This window comes from Thermobia domestica, chromosome 17 (assembly GCF_964235325.1).
Source record: "Thermobia domestica chromosome 17, izTheDome1.hap1.1, whole genome shotgun sequence".
In the NCBI taxonomy this organism is placed as follows: Eukaryota; Metazoa; Arthropoda; class Insecta; order Zygentoma; family Lepismatidae; genus Thermobia; species Thermobia domestica.
The window spans coordinates 180,200,612-180,215,959 of record NC_137470.1 but is presented as its reverse complement, the minus strand read 5'-3'; the positions used below and the strand labels follow the sequence as shown (position 1 = coordinate 180,215,959).

Sequence of the window (15,348 nt, the reverse complement as noted above, 5' to 3'; positions counted from 1 at the left end):
TCTCTCAGTGAGAAAGAAAGGAAAAAGTTTATAATTATATTGGAACTTTGGTTTACTTATAAAGTTTGCAACAATGAAGAGCGAAAGGTGCTACTTAAGTGCAGTAATAAATATGGATAAATACTTAGAAAAATATAAAGAAAGCACGAAATTCACAAATGTTTGGCAAATACAATTACAACTGAACTAGGAAAATATAAAAAAGGAATAATTGTGAGTAAGGTATATTATCATAATCATAAATAATTAGGGAAATAACGTTTAAAACAAATATACGTCCCTTCAATCACGGTAGCCATTTGCGGAACCCTGGCTTGACATTTTTTTTAAAAAAAAATTATTTATATATGCTTATCATATATGCCATTGCCGGCATACAATATTGTAGTTACTGACATACAATAGAAACCTATATTACATACTACAGTACGATGTCGAATTTCTATTATTATGATTACCAAATCCAAACTTCCACTTAGACACAGATTAAGAATAGTCTGTCAAATTGAAAAAGCATGTTATCTTTTCTTGCTTTAAATAATTCCTAAGACGTTTTGACCTGTTATTATCTTCATGCCTGCCCAAGTAATTTCGTACTGACTAGTGATGATTCCATATCGGGACCAAATACCTGGATAAAACCTATATATAGTCTGAAAGCTCTTACCATGAGAAGTACGAAACCGTTTTCAAATTACAGGCAAACCCACAATTTCACACAAGGGGTCAGTTTGCTGGTGTTTGTGACCCTATGTATGACATTCGACAGAAGTAAAAATGAATGTTACGACCCATAACACGTAAGCATCTGAGCCCATTATGTTCCTTTTTGGCTCATTGCTACAACGTGGCTCCGGCAAGGGTTTGGTAATACCACTTTGCACCCAGACGTACCCATTTGGTCAGTGTTGCCAACGAATTGTAAATATAATGTGGCAAATGGTTCCTCTACCACTGGACGTATATCCATGTAACTTGGAATAAAGATCATTCATCACTAGAGAAAATATATTGTGGACGTATTTCTCTCTCAAGGATCTCAGTTTGTCAGTGTTGCCAACCAATTGTAAAAATGAACAGGTTCGTACGATGAGGAATTTATACACCAACCGTGGTAGAAACATTACACGAAACATCACATCATATAGCAAAAAGCAACATTGGACAATGGAAAACCTAGCATGGGTTACAGTCTAATTATGTTTGCCAATGCTGTAGACTTCATGCAATTATCTTGAATGTTCGCATTAGTTGGCAACACTGACAAACTGGGGTGCTTGGTAGACGCGGACACTCACATTATGTTTTCCATTATCCAACTGCTTCTGTCACATTTGTTTTATATTCATTCCATGGCACGCACACCATTTGCAACATAGTAATGTTTACACTTGGTTGGCAACTCTGACAACCTAGAATGGTTGGGAGATGGTCACACTCAACGTCTTTGTGCTATAGTATCGTGTGATATTTCTGCCAAGCTTGGTGTGTAAACGTCTTATCGTACGGAACCTGTTTTACATCGTCTCATTTTTACAATTGCAACACTGACAAACTGGGGTCTTTGCGAGAGGAATACGTCCACAGTATATTTTCTCTAGTGACGAATGATGTTTATACCACGTTACATGGATATACGTCCAGTGGTATAGAAACCATTTGCCACATTATATTTACAATTCGTTGGCAACACTGGTCAAATGGGTACGTCTGGGTGCAGAGCGATATTACCAAACTCTTGCCAGAGTCACGTTCTAGCAATGAGTTAAAAAGAATCATGAAGGACTCAGGCACTTACTCGTGATACATCGTAACATTCATTTTTACTTCTGTCGAATATGCCATACATAGGGTCGCAAACACCAACAAACTGGCTCCTTATAGGGTCAGGTTGTGAGTTTGCCCGTGATTCGAAAATGGTTTCGTACTTCTCATGGCAAGAGCTTTCAGACGATATATAAGTTCTATCCAGTACTTGGTCCCGGAATGGAATCATCCCTAGTGAGTGATAATGTGTGTGCAAACTGATGTCCACTAGAAATGATTACACGATACATTACCTGCTATCCTATTATACGCAATTATTTCATCTCGAAATTCACTCGTAGTGTCTTAGAATTTTTCGTAGGATAGGAGTTGCTTAGGATAGAATCACTTTACGAGGACATCCCCTTACGGGTAGAGTTATGCATCAGGACATATGCCATTCAAACGAGAATGCTATGGAAGAGTCACAGGTGGACCACAGCAGGGAAACCCGCGCATCAGCGACGGAGGGTATGCGCATAAACTACATTACTTCGAAAAATCACTTGCTATAGCATAAAATCACATAGGTAATGCTTCCACACTCGTAGTTCATGCTTGTATACATGCTTCCATCATAATGCAGAAATACTCCGCCGGAGCAAATTAATGTTATACAATAATCTTTTAATGTGCTCATTTATTTTAACCCTAGAATGGCACTTGTAATGGTTTCACACTTGTAAGCATGAAACACTGGTTTCTTACATTGTGAAAAATTCCTCCGACATCGAAATTTAATATCCTACACAATTCTCTTTTCTATGAACTCACTTATTTTAACCTTGTACGATTTTTATGAGGGTTATTCTTAATCAGTGTGTGTGCAATTAGTAGCACTAATTACCAGGGCTGGCAAAAACCATGGTTTTTATTTAAAAAAAAAAAAAATCTTCCTTTGGGTTTAAACCTAGTTTTTTTTTTGTTTAAACATTTTTTTTTGTTTAAACAATTTGCTCTATGCATTTGTATCACATATGGACAGAAATAAGTTTGTTTCAATGTGGTGTTATTATGCTGGAAGGGGTCACATAAGCTTAAACCGGAGTCTAAACCGTTTCTCGACTTACATCCGAAACAAATTGTCCTCCATATGAACTCAAAACAGGGACTAACTGGCCACAAATGTGATACGTCTGCCGACTCACTCACGAAGGACTCCTGATACGTTGTACTGATCTTTACATACTTTTAACATAATTGTCAAATTGTCAAGTCATTCGAGAAGGACAAGAAGAAACAGTTGCACAAGTGAAACCATTATACAGAATTTCATATGGACAGTTTCAAAATATTGCAGAGTACAGAAGAACTAATTAAGTCCAATTTAGTTCACTACGATTTTTATTAGTCCAAGTTAAAGAAATACAACGACCTAATTTGCGTATCAGTAAGAAAAGTGAATAAAGATAAGAATTATTTGAGTCCACTTTGGCTCTGACCCATTTATACATAAATAGATACCAAAGATATTTCTGATTTCAGTAAATGGCTCTCGTGGGGTTTGTATGATCCCCTCCCCCCCCCAAAAAAACGGCATTTCGATGTATTTTATCAATAGTGAACATTATTAAAGCGAAACAATATTTAGAAATTTTCTTTGATTGCAATTGCATAACAATAATAACAGACTAAAAAAATCACAAAAGAAACATTCATAAACTTATGTAAAAAAAAAAGTTGCTTTTGTAGTATAATCTCTTTGAGTAATGAATGGGGAATTTAGATCTGAATATAATACGAATAATATACGGGAGTGACACGCGATTACCAACAAATGTGTGTTCATCAAGATTTTACGAACACTTACCCTTTTACGAACATTTTTCGTTTTTTGGTTTAAACCAGTTTTTTTTGGGGGGGGGGGGGGAACCAGCTGGTTTAAACCACCTTGCTTTAAACCAACCAACCCTGCTAATTACAGACGGGAAATTTGGAATTGTTAAGAACTCATTCATCTTTTGCACTTCCGCCAAAATAGGCTTTGCTATGATCTTGATGCTTTGCAGTACTGGTGCTTTTTTTTAATTTTGGCACACATTTTGCAAGATTTACGGGTAAAATTCAATACTTTGCATGAAAAGATTCAATAACTTTGCAGGGGATATAATTAAATACAAAGTAATACATCTGTATTTTAGGTTTATAAGTATAAGGTTACTAGTGTGAAATCATTACAAGCACTTTACGACGGATAAAATAAATGAGTGCATACCAAAAATGACTGTATTAGATACTATTTTGCACCGGTGGCGTATTTCTGGACAGTGTGCATTATCTGTATTTTATGTTTACAAGTGGAGCACTACTAGTTGCTCCTTCTAGCGTAGTCGCTAACGCCCTCGCTTTTGGTGCGAGCAGTCCCAGGTTCGATTCCCGGTGGGAGCACTCGGTCCAAAAAGTGTAAAACGCTTTTTCAGGCCAGCCATCCTGAGTGAGGTTTTCCTGGGTTTACCTCATTCATACCAGACAAATGCCGTGTGGTACCTAGCATATAGGTCCCAGGCCACTTCCCTTTCCCCGGATTGTGTGCTCGCAACCGTTACGAGCTAACATGACCATGTATGCCGAAAGCCCAGAATTTTTAAAATCTTAAATTCTGGACACTACTATTATGAAACCATGACAAGTGCTATTGAAACTCTTATCACGGCCAAAATCCACTTGTTTTTGCTACCCTCGCTTACACGTATTCCCACCGTCACTGACATGCCTCCTCCTTTTGAACGCACAGCTGTGCTATTCCTAATTCTCCAGCTTCGCTTCTTCCATCCCTTTCTCCGGATTGTGTACTCGCAAACGTGACGGGTTAACATGGCAATAGATGCCGAAAGCACAGAACTCTTAAAATCTTCAATCCTTGAACACTACTATTATGAAACCATAACAAGTGCTATTGAAACTCTTATCACTGCCAAAATCTACTTGTTTTTACTACCCTTGCTTACGCGTATACCCACCATCACTGACATGCCTCCTCCTTTTGAACGCACAGCTGTGCTATAACTAATTCTCCAGCTTCGCTTCTTCCTTCCCTTTCTCCGGATTGTGTGCTCGCAAAAGTGACGGGTTATCATGGCCATAGATGCCGAAAGCCCAGAATTCTTAAAATCTTATATTATGGACACTACTAGTATGAAACCTTGACAAGTGCTATTGAAACTCTTATCACTGCCAAAATCCACTTGTTTTTACTACCCTCGCTTACGCGTATACCCACCGTCACTGACATGCCTCCTCATTTTGGACGCACAACTGTGGTATTCCTAGGTCCCTAGCTTCGCTCTGCCTCGCCTCGGTTATAGTTCGTAATATTTATTGGACACCTAGCACAGATTAATTTGTATTTTTGCACTGTTGTTTTTACACCATACATCCGGAGGCTGTGCCGGTGCAGATTAATTGTAATGATTCACATATTGCAAAATTTACAGAAGAAATTTGTAATAATATTTTAATAGAGTAGTGTGTAAGTAATCAAAAATATCAAAATGTGTTCTTATCTGTGAGATGCATATTTACGGGAAAATGTATTAATGATAATCGAACTTGGTATGCACGTATTCATCCTTAAAATAAATAGTGATAGATTAATAAACGACAATATGACGTGTAACTAATGTAACGAGCAAATAATTGTATCAAAAATATATCTTTGTATCGTGAAAGCAGTGGATCTTCATAATCCATGTTTACGCATATGCCCACGATCGCTGACGCGTTTGTTCCCTATGGACACGCTATTGCCCTGGTCCCTAATGCTTCTACTGGACTCACTTAGATAGCATTCGTGCTTTTTACTGACCACCTAGCACATATTGGTTGGCATTTGCAGAATACCTCTTAAAGTGAATCTGCACCGGTGAACATAAGAGAAAACTTCAATGTATCGAGCAAATTACTTTAACAAAAAATATGTTTGTATCGTGAAAGGAGTGGATTTCCACAATCCTCGTTTACGAGTAAACCCTCCATTGCTGATTCGCCTGCTCAGTATGGACGCAACTTCGCGCAGGCCGCCCTGTTGCGCTCCTTCCCTGACTCGGTTACATAGCATTTGTGCTTTTTAGTAGCCAGCAAGCACAGGTTGGTTGGTGTTTTTGCCCAAGACATTTTAAAGTGAATCTGCACCGGGGAATGCAAGTGAACACCTCAAAAATGATTGCTGATAGCACAAAACGTGAATGTAGAGAGAAAGGATTATATATTTAATGAATTTCTGTATGGATCCGTATAATCGAACTGTACGCTCGTGTTTATACGCAAATCGTAAAACAATTGTAATTTTTCAACGATTACTTCTGATGGTCCCCTTGAATTTTATCTATACCAAGTGAGGTATTTTCATGTCGCCTAGCGCAGATTATTTAGGAGACAATAAGAAGGAATTTAGTGAAAGAATTATAATTTTTCAACAATGATTTCGAGTGGTGTGCGAAAAATAATCCTGCACGCCAGCTGTTTCCGTATCATTTTGATTACTACGATAACTTAGTGTTTAGTGAGCCTATAATTTATCTTAAAATTTCTGTCTATATAAAGTTGACCCTATTCCTTAACGGTTTGTGACAACGCAAGGTAGAATCTGATTTAAAATTGAAATGAAATCCTTGAGTTTTACGTCCCACGATTATGCCGGTTAGGCTAAAGGAGACGGTGGTGATGAGTAATGAATGAAATCGTGGAATGAAGAAAGTGGGAGGAAATGGGAGATCCCCGAGAAATCCCACGCACATGGTGTTTGTCCACCACAAAGTTTACTTAATATCTGTTTTAGTTTGCGATAATAGGCATAGCAGTTATTATTGATTTTTGGAATCATTGCGTAGTTTAACGTTCCATATTCTTTGCAAAGCCTGGTAGGGAATGTGGCCCACTGTTAATGTGAATACTCCATGATTGTTGTCACTTTTTACTATCTAATTTCCCGTCCGAAATTAGAATATGTCTGTTAGTCGCTTAAATTCTAATAAGAAATTTTAGTCGGATCTTCGTGGCGGTATTGTATTACTAGGGAACACTGTTTCTTCCAGTCTCTTTTTTTGGGGGGAGGCACTTCCCCTCCCTGAGAGAGTCTCCCTGAAGGAGACCAAAATAATACGTCTATAATAATAAATAGAATAGTACCCGCAGTGCCCCTCCAAATACTAGGTGTGCCCCCGCAGGAACCTTTTTTCTGAAAGAAACACTGCTTGGGAACAACACGAGTGAGAAAAAATATCTAGTTTATTCTGTTTCTCTAAGTCTTGGATTACCTAAATGTGAAATTAGAATATGTGTGCTTTAGCCGTTTACATTCCAATTAGAAATTTTACTGGACCTACGGGACGCCACTACAGTTGTAGGGGACACCAGTGAAAGAATCAACTACACAATTTCCATGAGTCTTGGATTACCCCCATTTGAAATTAGAATGTATGTTGTTTAGTCGTTTACATGCTAATAAGAAATTTTAATGGACCTAACTGGCACAGCTGGAGCTTATGGCGGCATCAATCAAAGAAATATCTGCTTCGCTCCTATGAACATCGGTTACCAGAATTTGAAATCAGAATGTGTCTATCTTTAGCCGTTTGCACAGTATATAATAGAAATTTTAGTGTAGGTAGAGGGCACCACTATAGTTGTGGAGAGAGAGAGAGAAACTTTAGTGGAGTTTGAGGGCACCACTATAGTTCATTAAGATGTCCTCAACCTTAAAACAGTCAAATAATTTTATTCATTTTGTATTCTATCCATAACCAGTAATTCTTGTTCTTTTACCTTACGTTTTCAGCTGTTTGCATAACCGCCATTTTAAGATAATTATTGTAATTATTTATTTTGAGGTTTTTGAGGTTATGAAATGCTTATTGCTCTTATCAGTTATAATATCTTTGATTGCGTGGCAAAAGAATTTTATACTCATTTATGAACTTTAATTCAATATTATTTCTGCAGTCTTATGTTGAATTTCTTTGTTTTGCCGCCAAACCTTTGGTATCTAGGCTATCAACCATCTTATGTTTGAGAGGTAAGCAGAATTAAGTGTATAATTAAGTATTTTGGAGTTTATCTCCGTAAATATGAATATATGTTATAAATAAGGTAAATAATAATATTAGATTAGACATATTCTTTAGTTTATTGACAACGACAACGATTTTAAAAATAATTTCGTGAATTAAAATATGTTTGCTGGATCTAATATTTTGATAGCCGCCATTACGGGAATGTTGTATTGTTACATTGTACCTTCTTACTTAATATATAACGAATAACTGAGTTCGTTCTGTATAGTTTATTATGAAGGATTGCTAATCTTCTTAATACAGAATAGATAGTTGCTGTAAGCAACAAAATATTGCTTTCAAAAGTTATTTTGAATTCTAAAATGGCTACCACACGTTAGGCCAAGACTACATTGTATTGTTTAGTAAGATGGCGGAAGAGCTGTATTATTAATCTATTTATATCAAACTAAAAATCACTATGTTTGTGACTCTAAATCTCCTAAACCGCCCGACCGATCTTGATTAAATTTGTAACATGTATGAAGTTCGCGACTGGGCTGTTTTTTGGCTATTCGGTTTAATGGTAGAACTAAGGGGAGGGGGTGAGGGTATAAAATAAATGAAACTTAATAACTCCTGATCCACTCGACCAATCTTGATCAAATTTTCAACATAGATGAGGTTTACGCCTAGGATCGTTCTTATGATTTAAATTTGACGGAGCAACGGAGGGGAGGAGAAGGCGGGAGATATATGTGAAAAAAAGTCAAAATTAAAGTGACTGCTTTGTGACTTCATCACTCTTGAACCACCCGATTGATCTCAATCAAATTTTCAACATACATGAGTCTAGGGGCAGATATTGCTTTGGGCTATTCACTTCGACGATGCAACGTAGGGTTGGGGGACGGAGAGAGAAATTTAAAAATGATCAAAAATGACCGATATTAATGTTGAATCCATAGTTTTAGAAGTAGCTGAGATTAACAGTGACAATGGAGTATGTTTAGTACAAGGGGTCCAGAAGCACGTAAAAAACACGAAATTTATAGAAGAAATAAATGATGCAAGAACTTAGACGTAACATAACGTAACCAAATCTAACCTAACCTAACATAAACTAACCTAAGCTAATCTAACCTAATATTAGTAGAAATAAGCGAAATTCTATTTAAATATCATTTTTTGAAAATTATGCGGGACCCCTACACTAATATAACATAAACTAAACTAAACAAACGTAACTTAACCTAACCTAAATTAACCGAATGTTAACAGAAATTACCAAAATTGTAACATTTTTTAGAGAAAAGATCTGGACCTCTTCTGCTTAACATAGGCCGGGACAATTGCGATGCCGTGTGCCGCCGCACGGAGGAGGGGGAAGGGGAGCTGTGTATACCTAAGGGGAGGGGGAGAGAAATTTTAAAATGATCAAAAATGTCCGATATTAATGTTGAATCGATAGTTTTCGGGGTCGATGAGAGAAACAGTGACACTTCTGATGCTGTTTCAATCCAAGTTCAGCTCTGATAGTTGGGAAGGGGGAGGGGGATAAACATTTGAAAATGATTGAAAATGTCTAATATTAGTGTCGAATCCATAGTTTTAGAAGTACCTGAGATTAACAGTGACAATTCTGATGCCGTGTGCCACCGCAGGGGGGAAGGGGAGCTGCGTATATCTAAGGGGAGGGGGAGAGAAATTTAAAAATGATCGAAAATGACCAATACTAGTGTCGAATCCGTTGTTTTCGTGGTCGCCGAAATGATCAATGATCTTTCCGATGCTGCTTAACACTAGAACGGCGGCTGGGTCATTTTTGACCCATTTCGAATTTTACGTTTTAAGAACTTTTCTATTTTCTTATGAATCGGATCGAATTATTGTGACTTTTACTCGTTCTCTTGAAGAAATATTTGTACTAAGTATCACTCTTATCCACACACTGCTTTTTGAAATACCAAACAATTATACTAGAACGGCGGCTTGGGTCAATTTTGACCCAACTCTTTTGTTAGTGAGATTTTGTTGCATTGTAGCAACACTGCTGGCTAGCGTCTTTATCTTCCGACCGTTCTTTCTCATAATATTCTCCCATTTCACCTCGTGTTCAAGACCAGCTTCTCAGCAATTTTGTCACTTTAATTGGAGTTAGTAATACTTTAGAGAGTGTGTTGATTAGGAGAATCTCATTATTTTCGGACTGATGTGCTATTTCAAACACTCATCATGAGCAAGAAACTGTTGATACCGGATTAAATACTTGCAAAATTCAATGACATAAGTGAGGCCGAGTCTGACGCTGAATGCGTTGATATTTCTTCAGATGAAGAGTATCTGCCGAGCGACAACGAATATGATGATTCGGATGAAATATCGGAAGAGAAAGAGATAAGCATCGAAAACCATACTTCTGCAAATAAGCGTCATAAAAGAGGTAACACTATTATTATTATTATTATTATTATTATTATTATTATTATTATTATTATTATTATTAAACACAAATTATATGTCTTACATCGTAACAAAATATTCATAATAATTTCAATCATTGCAACAAAAAAATTGCAGTTTGCATGCTATTGTGAAAATATATAGCTAGTGTGTGTGTGTGTTTTTTTTTTTTTTTTTTTTTTGGTATCACTATGTTGAAATGTTTCATGAGAAGACGTTTATAGCACAAATAAATAATACTAAATAAAAGACAGCCATATTCGAAGCACTATTGGATGAGGCCTCTCCCCGGAGGGAGGATTTGGTCTACTGCTCCCACGATGACCAGACAGGTTGGGACAAGGTTCCTATATACCAGACGGGTTGGGAGAGGAAAGCCAAAGCTGTCACTCTGAATGCCACTATATGACCGCCCCGCTGGTCTAGTGGTGAACGTGGCTGACTACGGATTGAGGGATCCCGAGTTTGATTTCCGGCGCTGCCAAGAATTTTTAGACTACTAGCATGTGGCGTAACCAGAAATTTCAAAGCTACTGAAACCAAAAAGTTTAGAGGTCTAAATGGGAGACAACTTACTTTCTAGTATGTTTGGATAAATTATATTTCAACAAAAGAAGTAGAATTTCTAAAGGAGTTGTTCGAAAGAACAGGTAGTTTACCATTCTATTTATGTTAGAGCTTTCACGATTAGAACATACCATATCTTATTTAGAAAACCATCACTCTATACTGACTTTTTCTGGTTTGAACTACTGCAAGTTTACGATTGTGTATGCTATTTTAGGTTATGTCAGGTTATGGGTTTGTACAAATTCTAAATAGGGAGAGGAAAGTTATAGAAATGAATAGATGTTATTACAATCATATTAGTAAAATATTTTTTGTGTAATACGTCACGTTTTTATTTGTGAACAATGTTTTTGTATGACCCTTCTCCTTGTAGAGGAGTGACTGAACTTTGTTCTGTGTAAGACTGCAAGCTTAGATGTGTGTAGATTAGGTTAGTTTAGTTCAGTTAGGTCATGCGCTTGAACAAACTATCTAAGAATAATAACTATCTAGGAATTAGAATGATATATAACATTACTATATAATAAACTGACATTGTATATAATAGATTTAATAATATCATTCTAACAATATTATATTCACAAAAAATAGCATGTTTCTTAAATTTATATTATTGGCAAAAAAAGCACTGATCAATAAATATTAATCTAGAGTTCAAAGAAGTTTTTTGTTTTATTGATTGAAAGTCACCTTTTATCATACAACAAATATTAGTGGTTTAGAGTATAAATAATTAATAAAAGTGGAATGGGTCATTTTTGACCCACTCCCGCCGTTCTAGAGAGTATCAAAAACACCGCCGTTCTAGTGTTAAATCGATGCCATTAAAAACGAAAGCAGCATATTTCAGGGTACTACACACATGAGATACAGATTTGTGCATTTAAATGTTCATTTCCACCCAGCGAAGCGGGTAATATATGCTAGTTTTATATATATTGTAGTTGCCAGAGTCAAACACGTTTAGTACGTTAATAAAAAATGAATATAAGCTCCATAACCTTTGTTATTGTTCGTCTTATATTTAGAAAAGTACGAGGAATGTTCAGAAAATAACAGACGTTTTGAAATAGCAAAAAGTAACACAATGAACAAACCAAATTGTATATATATACATTTGAAAGGTACACTGTTGTGCTATTTTTCTACTTAACATACCGTAGCACAACTTCTTCAATACCCTCGCGGTAGAAATCTGCTGATTGCGTTTTTAGCCACTGGCTTACACCGGCATCCAGTTCGGCGTCAGTATCAAAGCGTTGTGTAGCGAGACATGTCTTCATCGCTAGGAAAAGGTAGTAGTCGCTTGGCGCCAAATCCGGGCTGTATGGTGGATGATCGAGCATCTCGCATCCAAAACCATCCAAGAGCTTTCGGGTACGCTTGGCCGTGTGTGGACCTGTGTTGTGTAAAAACAACACCTTCGCGTTAAGTTTTCCCCGCCGCTTGTTTTGAATCGCACACCTTAACTTTCTCATTGTTTCCCAACACCTAATCACAGAACGCACCTCACAAGAGGGTAATATTCTATTGCAGCGCACATTGTAACCCGTCAGAGAAAGCACAGTAAAATTTATCTTGCGGAAGCATGAAACATTGTAGGGGAGATTTTAACAAACTTATAATTTTCACGTATCTCATATTATTTAATATGTACTTTTTTACACTTTAACTATCTTTCTAACAATTTTAACGTAAAAATTTGACTATATATATTCTTAGCCAATTTTTTCCGCTACATTGTCTGAGTTGTTCGGTCAAGCCACGATGTAAATCAATTTACCCGCTTCGTTTATCCTTGATAAAAAAAACAATTTTAAAAAAACGCTAACTAAGGAGACAAGCACATCTCCCTACAACTAGAACTTGTAAGAATTGCGGGAGTAGGGGAGGAATGAAACCACTATTTGTTGAATGGGCACGGAACTACAAATACCTTTTTGAGAATCTGTGGCGGCTGCAAGGGATTTATGAAATGAAATCTTCCAGTTTTATGCCCCACACTTATGCCGGCGAGGCTAAAGTAGACGGTGATGATGAGAAATGAATGCAATAGTGGCATGAATAAAGTGGGAGAACCTGGAGAAAAGCCACACACCCGGCGCTTGTCCACCTGAAGGTCCACTCGGCGCGAGCTTGGATCGAACCAGGGACTCCACACACAAGAGGCGAACGCTCTAGCACTGAGCCACCACAACCCCTGCAACGGAATTATTTTGACACTTGCTGATGAGCAAATTTATAGTGAATGTCACCACGTGATCCTGATTCACCGGTGGTACAAGCGGTAGCGAGGGTATTAATGTCTTCCCTTGTTGGCTATGTTTAGTGTTTTGTATGTAAAATTAGAGTGACGTTATTGGTTGAGTGGTTGCAGTGGATTTTAGCGTCCCTTTCAGCAGCAAGGCTATATGGCACGTGGATCTACAACTTAACGTGAGATCCGAATCTCTTGAGCTGTTATCGTGAATCGAACTCGACTCTCCCGCGCCAAAGAGGCGGACGCTAACTCTATAGCCACGAGAAGGCGATTGGCATGATTATTTAAGGTTAGTGTAAAGAGACAAGTTTTGCCGATAGATGTCACTACAGTCTTCGTATCTCTCCCATGTATTTTTTACCTTTCACGAAAATTTACAATTTCTTTTGCAAATTTCAACCTACAGACAACATTTTTAGAAAAGGAACTTCATAATCTCTTGAAGGCAATAATCCGTGCCGATTTTTTATTTAGAATTTTCTTCATTGTTGAAACAGTTCGATTGTTAAAGGTTTCGATATCCATTTCAACAATGAAGAAAATTCTAAATATAATATCGGCACGGATTATTGCCTTCAATAGATTATGAAGTTTTTTTTTCTAAAAATGTTAAGTCTGTAGGTTGAAATTTGTAAGAGAAATCGTGAATTTTCGTGGATAAAAAATACATGGGAGAGATACGAAGACTGTAGTGCCATCTATCGACAAAACTTGTTTCTTTAAACCAACATTAAATTTAGTTTTGTTCGTATGCGGATAAAGTTTGAAGTCTCTTTTCAGCGACGAGGCTACTTAAGGCATGGACCTACAGTTTAGAGTTGAATCCGAATGCCTTGACATTCCAATGCTTTTCCTCCCGGAAACAAGTGAATCAAAGGCGCGCAACGTGGCAGGGGCCTCAGTTTTGTTTGTATAGCAACTAAGCAAATCTTTAGGGGATTACGGATTAGATATTTGGGCTGTCAGCATCTAAGGCCATTTAGTCTGTCACGCATATGAGAGATGACGTCCTTCGGCGATCACACTATCTGATAAAAGGGAAGGAAAGAAGCAGCCTGGGACCTGTATGTTAGATACAATCCTGGCATTTGCCTGGTATGAATGAGGGAAATCCAGGAAAAAACTCACTGAAGATGGTTGTCCTGAAAAAGCTGTTACACTTTTTCGACCGAGTGCCCCCACCAGGAATCGAACCCGGGACCACTCGCACTAAAGGCGAGATCGTTAGCGACTACACCACGCGGGGCCGCTTAAGCAACTCTTTATTAGTGTTAAATTTTACAGATGTGAATTTATCTCTATCCATTACTACTCTGGAACTCACTAAAGGAATAATTAACACTTCTGACCAGAGTATAACACTTATTTGTTAAAACTAAATATAATGTACCGGTTTCGACAACTTAACGTAATTGGAACACTAGCAGTTAAGTGTCTGATGAAGATAACGTTAAGTTGTGGAAACCGTTACACTATGTTTTAGTTTTAATAAATGTTTTACTCTGATTTAGAAGTGTTAATTATTCATATGAATTTATATGTAATACTACACTTTATCCTTCGGTGCGAGCGGTCCCGGGTTCGATTCCCAGTGGGGGTACTCGGTCAAAAAAGTGTAACAGCTTTTTCAGGCCAGTCACCTTGAATGAGGTTTCCCTCATTCACACCAGGCAAATGCCGGGGTGGTACATAACTTATAGGTCCCAGGCCGCTTCCTTCCTTCCCTTTCCCCGGATAGTGTGCTCGCCGAGGGACGTCATCCCTCAAACGTAACGGGCTAACATGGCCATAAGATGCCGAGAGCCCAGAAATCTAAATCCTAAAATCCTAAACTACACTTTATCCATTAATTGACCTCATAAAAAGAAAATAAATAAATAAGTAAAAACTTGAGCAGAAACTACCTACCTTTAAAGAATTGAGGTCAAATCTTAAGCTTGAGTTTCTTATGAGATTCGCATGCTTAAAAAAAAAAATCCTCTTACGACACTAAATACGATATCCTGGGTCGAGCTTCTTAGTGGCTAAGCGGTTAGCGTACACGCCCTTGGCGTGGGAAACCCGGGTTCGAATCCCGGCGGGAGCTCATGTGCTTCGCATTCTACGTTCATCAGTAGTTCCATTTCGCATATAGCCTCGCTGCTGAATGGGACGTTAAACTCAAAATCAACTCAATTCAACTATATCCTGGAATTTATGGTGACTTTCGCGACAGGTGTGACACCACTCTTAACTCAGTTGTAGATTCAGCATAATGTT

The 15,348-nt window shown here is 37.6% G+C and overlaps 1 protein-coding gene across 1 annotated transcript in view; it reads left to right on the top strand.

Moving 5' to 3' along the window:
- Positions 1-15,348, top strand: part of LOC145674256 (uncharacterized) — a 113,295-nt gene that overhangs the window by 19,415 nt on the left and 78,532 nt on the right. The window lies entirely within an intron of this gene.